The 7,472-nt window shown below is 48.2% G+C and overlaps 1 pseudogene; it reads right to left on the bottom strand.

The window, feature by feature from the left end:
* Positions 1-965: 965 nt before the first annotated feature.
* Positions 966-1,792, bottom strand: LOC136537111 (protein JINGUBANG-like; annotated as a pseudogene).
* Between the last annotated feature and the right edge of the window lie 5,680 nt (positions 1,793-7,472).

Below are 7,472 nucleotides of genomic sequence, written 5' to 3'. Positions count from 1 at the left end.
GCAAAGATTCCTTTGCCGACCACTTCTTTGCCGAGTGGGCTTTGCCGAGAGCTGCACTCGGCAAAGCCTTTGCCGACGGCAAAGGTTCCTTCGCCGAGTGCGGCCGACACTCGGCAAAGGCGGCGGATCCAGTAGTGAATAGGTGGTGGTTGGATGGGATCGTCGGCTACCCTGTGATTAGGGGAGAGCGGGGTGGAGATCGATCCACTAACTGCAAACGCAAACTCTATTTCGATTGATGATTGCAGGACGTCGATGTAGCTGCAGCCGGGGACCTTCCTCCACCGCTTCTCCCCATGGCCGGCGACTTTTCGGCTAAGGAAGCAGCCGTAGCAGCCACGCTCCTAGGACTAAGGGACGGCGACGACGCCAAGCCCTTACTCTCGACAGGCTAGTACTTCGCGCTGGACTTTTTTTTGTTGATTGTCGCTATTACTCGTACTTTGATACATCCGCGCCGGAGTTCGATGACGCCACGTCCTTCAAGGACTTCAGCGTCATCGTCGACGGGCTGGTTCTGGACTCCAGCCTGACGGAGTCTGTCCGTAGGAGCTACTACAGCCTCTGCGTGGAACGCCAGAGGTACCTTCATAGCAACCTCCTCCATGGGCGGAGCTTGGGGCTTTTACATTTTTATTATTATTAAAATTTTCACTCATCCGATTATCACTCTTAGAATGACACTTATAACTTTACCAGATGAGAGAAGTTTGAGTTTCTAATTTACCACATTTGCACATGTGGCAAGCCACGTTAGCCCGACACGCTGGCGTCCAGTCAGCACAGACACGTGAAATGTCCTTGCTGCCCCTGCCTTGCTCCTCTCTCCCCCTCTCCGACAACCAGGTCCCGCAACTCCTATCGCTGTCAGGTGGGCCCCACTTGTCAGCTTCATCTTCCACCTCCAGCAACGGTGCCCGGACATTGCACATGAGCAGGTTTTTGAGGTTGCTGAGCTTGCCGAGCTACGGCGGGATGGACCCGGAGCCGGTGAGCACGAGCCCACCGAACCCAGCCGCGGCGACGGTGTTGACGGCGTCATCGTGCGCAGGCACGGACTCGAGGCACCGGTAGTCGGAGATGCGCCACGCCTTGAAGGTGTAGTCCCAGGAGAGCGAGTAGAGCATGCCAGCGCCCTCGTCGAGGCTGAGTGACGACGACACGACGTCTGAGTGGTGGAGCCACACCGTGCGGCGCTAGCGACCCTGGCCCCTCCCGCCCCGCCGCGCGGTGAGAGGAAGTAGCTAGGGGGGTTCACAGAGCTGACTAGGAGGTCCCCGAGCGGCGGGAGCGACACCACGCGGCGGTGCACGACGGCGGGGTAGTCACCGGCGTCGTCGTCGGCGCGCCACACCCGGACCTTGTTGTCCTAGTGGCCCGTGAAGATGCGGGCGTTGGCGGCCATGACGATGGCCTTGACGAGCCCGCTCCCAGTCCGGAACCCCGCGAGCTCACGTCGGTCCCGCCACACCCGCACGATCTCCGAGTCCATGCCGCTGTACAGCACATCCCCGGCGGCCGCCAGTGAGTACACCTTGCCGTCCTCCTTGACGAGGGACTCGATGAGCCCAGCGTCGTCGGAGCTAGCGTCGTCGGCGCCGGCACCGCCGAGGCCCGGGAGGCGCGCCCACGGCGACTTGGGCGGGCTGTACGACCGCGATGGCGAGGACAACATGGAGCCTTGGAAGGAGGAGGAGCTGTAGCCATCGTCATCGGAGAAGGAGGAGTTGGACGAGAAAGACCGAGGGGAGGAGACGCGGAGGAAGTGCATGAGCTTCCTGCGGTTGCCCATGGCTGGAATGGTGGGTCAGTTCGTGGAGACGTGTGGTACTTGTGTGTGCTCCTCTCTACGCTTGTCGCGATCGGTCGAGGGGGAAAGAGGTCTCTTTAATGGCGCGCTAGCTGGATCGCGCAGCTAGCTACCTTAGCTCACGGCGGTTGGAAGACGAAGCTGACGAGTGGGGCCCACCTGGCAGTGATAGGAGTTGCAGGACCTGGTTGTCGGAGAGGGGGAGAGAGGAGCCAGGCAGGGGCAGCAAGGACATTTCACGTGTCTATGCTGACTGGGCACCAGCGTGTCGGGCTGGCGTGGCTTGCCACATGCATAAATGTGGTTAATTAGAAACTTAAACTTCTCTCATCTAATAAAGTTGAAAGTGTCATTTTAAGAATGATAATCGGATGAACGTCAATCTTAATAATGATAAAAATATAAAAGCCCCCGGATCGTCAGCACGGCGGTGGGGCCGTCGTCGAGCTCACCAGGTCGCCAAGGGATCCGGTCGTGAGAGGCATGACCCCCGTCCGATGACCAGCTAGTGGCATGGGCCAAGACACTGGAGTCACTGGTGCAGCTCGGCATGGACGTGGGGTCCATGCCGACACGCGTCCGCGACATGGGCGTCGCTGCCTAGGCACAGCCGCACAGGTGAGTTGTAGTTTTTCCTCTCTCTTTTTTCTCAGTTTTGTGTTTTTATTCAAAACTGAACTAATTAATTTTGGAAAAAGTCTACTTAACCCTCCACCTATCATACTTGGTCTACTTCACCCCCAACTATGAAACCGTCTGTTTTATCCCCTGAACTATCTAAAACTGGCTGTTTTTGTGACAGAACCGCCCAATTTATAGAAGATCAAGTATGGTTGTCCCCGCTAACACGTTGACACACCCATACTTTCACTCATATAAACCCGGTAGTCCGCCGAGTGTCCCGAAAGACCTCGGTAAATCAACATCACAACCAAGATCGCGTGATTAAGCAAATACACATCACATATATCGGGTTGCAGCGGAAATAATATTACAAAGGGGTTAACAAATAATAGTACCAGTTTGGGGTTTCAAAACCGCTTAGTGAAACAACATAGCTTTCAAATGATTACATTAATATAAGTTCCAAATATATTGCTAGCATAGTGACATCATCCGACAAAAGCATATAGATGAGAAGTAAGTATAGAATCACCGAGCCCACCGGTGGTTAGCCACCATCATCAACAGGTCGAGAACATCACCTGCAACAAGGTGGGATAAACCCTGAGTACTCGAATGTACTTAGCCAGACTTACCCGTCGTAAACCAGAAATAAAGTGACACCAAGGATTATGCAAGGCTTTCTTTAGTGGGCTAGCTGACTTATTTGCGAAAAGCATAAGCTATCATGAAGAAACCATTTTAAGTACTTTGCATCATCTTTATTATGACCTATCCATCTAGGTAAGCACCTGTACTATAGCAATCACTTGATTAACCAATAACATCCAGTTACCAATTTAGATTTAGCATATCCCATATCATCCAGATAACCATCATTGTTCCATAATAATTACTACGATGCAGTAACTCGAGTCAAGTGCTCACTATCCAGGAGCGATGGCGATTCGAATCGATTCCTAACCAGCTGGTGATTTATTCCTTACACAAACCTCACTCACTCGCTAAAGTGAGATATTGATCACCGAGTCAACTTTCCAGGAATCTCGAGTTTGCTAGGAACCACATGTACCCGGGGGCCGACCGACTGCACTTTGGTCTTATCATCTCGCCCCCGTGTCCTACCACACCTGCTCTGGCACAGTGCGCTGCGGGCAATCTACTCGGCCCGAAAAATCTCCCAGCTTCGCGGTCGGAAGGTACTTTATCCAGCCAGCTAAATGTAAGGCATGCGTTCAACATGACTCGAGGGCCAACAATGGTCGGTCCTTAATCGACACAGACGGAAACTAACAGCACCCCAGAACCCTGTCTGGTTGCCTCCAACTTTTTCCGTCCGGTCTCTAATTTTCCATCACACATGGTTAATTCCAGGATATCATTCTTTCCATAGCTAAATTCTTCCAGTAACCACCTATAATGTAGGTGACCGGATATCTCCGATCGCTACCGGTCTAAGCAAGGCTAAGCAGTTATTCGATCCTGACCTAACAGGGTAAAAAGGTAATAAGGTAGGCAAGGATAATAATAAATGCATCAACGGTTTCAATCAACTCCTACAACTTAATGCAACAATATATAACTCGTATATAGAAAGAATTGCTTTTATAAAGTAGGAGATTTAGAATGCTCCGGGGCTTGCCTGGGATCCGACACAAGTCAGTTCAGTTAGCTTACACCATCCTGGTGACATCTCAGATCCTAGCACTCGCTTAGTCCTTCCATCTTCAGGACAGATCCATCAAACACCGTCTTCGGGTTTGGCTCCAACATCACATCCTTCACGTGGTTCATCTAGCGTACCTAAATGAGATGCAAGATGCATGTGTATGAATGTGATGAATGGTAACACAAGATGCATCACATAAGCATTCAAGACAACACAAGATTATGTAAGACATAGACACCAATAGCTATTTAACTATCATCACACAACTAACTATAGAGAGCAAGCACATCAAGCATGACACAAGTTTAATAAGGTCACAAGTATCATAACTTGATCATCAACAAAGCCACACTTAGCAATATACAAGCAAACAACTATAATTGGAATCTGTCAATTTCTGGACATGCAAACAGTAGCTACAAAATTTAGCTATAACTAGAGTTACACAAATCCAAATGACTTGCAAGAAGACATTCTGGAAATCTTATGAAATTTTTTACAATTCATATTTAAACCTATCAGCATGATTCCAAAGTTAACAAGGTTAAACAGTCACATTTATCAAGGCTGGTCCAGAAATTCCAGAAAGCTACAATTTCTGAAGACCAACTTAGAACAGTCATAACTCACAAACTACTTGGCCACATGCCATGAAAATTTAACACAAGCTAGTTAGGTGAGTTATCTACAACTTTCTTATTATCATCTTAAGATGATTCTACAGTTAGAAGGGTCAATTAATCCAATAATTGCATCTCTGTCCAAAACATAGACAGAAACTGACATGCCACTTTAAACATCTATAAATGGAGTTATACATATCTAACAAAAGTGATTCTAGACTTTTTAGAAAGCTTAGAAAATTCTAAACAACTTTGTTGTAAACACCTAAAGCTAATTATACTATTAAGAAGGCCCCACAATACCAACAATGAAACCCTGTCTGGGTTTGGGCAGAAACAGACACAGAGATTTAAGCAAGTGTAACTCAAGATCTACTTAACCAAAAATCATGATATTTAACTTTTTGGAAAGCTTAATAAAAGTACTACAACTCATGTATTTTCACCAAGTCATGATTCATAACTTAACTGAGCCAATTAATTCAAACATGCAGAACTGTTCAGAGTAGAAGCAAAGCAATACAGGGCATTTGTTATTTTTATAACTCTTAAACTATAAATCCTAAACTCCTGAAATTCTTACCAGACAACAACAATCACCTTAGTAGCACTCCACAAAATTTTTATATTTATTTGAGCCTAAAAACTATAGTTATGAAAAACACAAGACATGGCAAGTAACAGGAACCTAGCTGCATAGATCTATTTTTACCGCAAAATATTTAAACTAAAACATGCCACATTATAGATCTACTGCATAGAAAATTTCACAAGGATTCCAAAAAGTCCACATTTGTTATTTTAGGATGTTTCTACTAATTAATACGGATTTTCAAAGTGTAGCATTCAAAACTGTAAAAACCAGAGAAAACAAGGAAATTGAAATCTTGCATCGGGGTCCCTGCGGAAAACATAATTAAACGTCAGCGAATCGATCCTTCTTGGCACTATTCACTGGAGTCACAAGTTCTTCACAAAACCCCCTGGAAAAACTCCTATTCATGCGCGGGGTCCTCTTTCTTCTTCCTCAGGACGGCAGCAGGGAGTGGCCGGCCGGCTCGCGGCTCCGGCCGGCTGAGGCAGCGTCGACGGCGGGGAGTGGCGGCGCAGCACCTGGGGGGGCCGAGCGCACTGGTGCAGGACTTAGTCACGGGCCGTGGCGACCTGCAGTGGCCCAGCCACGCACGAGCGGGCGGCCGCGATGGCAAGGCGCGTCGACGGCGGCCCTAAGGCGGTAGCAGCAGGCTGCTACGGGCTAGGAGGAGCGGCGCGCGATGGCGAAGGTGGTGGTGCACGCAGAAGCACGCGAGGGAACACAGGGCGGTGGGGACGCGGTGGCGGCAAGCTCAGCGGCGGCGCCCATGGCGGCCGCGCTCTGGCACTCGCGCGCAGGCTCTGGAGAGCGAGAGGGAGAGGTCAGAGAGAGCCAGAGGGAGTGAGCGGGAGTGGAAGGGGGAGCCTCAGGCGCTCAGTTATGGCGGAACAGTGACGCAGGGGCGAGGATGCACGCGGCAGCAAAGCTCGGCAATGGTGGGGCGCGCTCTGGTGCATGGCCGCCACGAAGTCATTTCATCGAGTACGTGGCGTGCGTTGCTGTGCCCGACTTGGAGTCCGTTTTCGGCATATTCGGTGCAGATTCGGACCTTGGCGCCTATAGAAAAGTTGCTGTCCTCAGAATGCTCTTTGACTTTGATTAAGGGTGCTCGGCCATTAGGCTGTTGAATTAGCATATAATTAGTACTAAACTTGATAGTGTCAGTGATTTGACAGTGACAAGCAAACATCCAAAATTGATGGTCGAAATGAAATGCAACTGGTGCCATCTTTATACATGCTCATCTCCATCATGTACACTCCAACTTTTATCTTTGGACCAAGTTGAGTTGCTTAATGAATTTTGGAGAACGCGGAATGCCAACGTCGTTGCTTAGCGAAACTGACTTAGAATAATTCTAAGTGTTGAAATCAGCAGCAGGTTCCCACTTCGAGCCTCTGTTTGACTTATTTCCAAGTTGATCTAGCTCTTAGTCCAAAAACAAAGTTTGTTCTACATGATATGGACTACAACTTTCATTTAAGGTCCAACCTCAAAACTGGTATAGAACCTGTTGTTCTACTTTGACCAAAGTAGGATCGCGATGAAGCTTAAATTATACTTTTTGATCCATTGGAGCATTTTCTTGGCATTTGCCCAACATGAACCTTTCATGACTTTTGTTGTAGAGTTCATCTAGAGTCATTTTGGCAAGGTTGCAAGGTTTGATTGATGACCTACATTTCCATTCACTTAATAGTGCAATTCAGGCACTTAGTAAAATCATTCCAATAAGGATATAACTTATCATTTCATGTGACTTTTTGATTCCAAACTTCATGAAACTTTTCCAGTGATCCATATAGATGGGTATTGATGTGAGACACATGAAGATATTCCAATAACACCACCCAAGCATATATCTTGAAAAGGAGTCTATAGGCGAGCAAAGGTGCAATATCCAAGTTTAGGTTGGGGCTCGTTTCTATAGGTTTGACCTTGACATCTTCATCATCACTTAATATGTCATGGTTGAGCTTAAACCCATTGCTTAACTAGTGACAAACACCTGGGGTGTTACAGTTTTACCCCCTGGGCGGTTTTTCAGCGGTGTTTTGCTACAGCATCAACGGGTTTGATACAGTAACAGACGGTTTTAGATAGTTCAGGGGATAAAACAGACGGTTTCATAGTTGGGGGGTGAAGTAGACC

Source organism: Miscanthus floridulus, chromosome 2, assembly GCF_019320115.1.
Source record: "Miscanthus floridulus cultivar M001 chromosome 2, ASM1932011v1, whole genome shotgun sequence".
In the NCBI taxonomy this organism is placed as follows: Eukaryota; Viridiplantae; Streptophyta; class Magnoliopsida; order Poales; family Poaceae; genus Miscanthus; species Miscanthus floridulus.
This window is presented reverse-complemented; position numbering and strand designations above follow the sequence as displayed.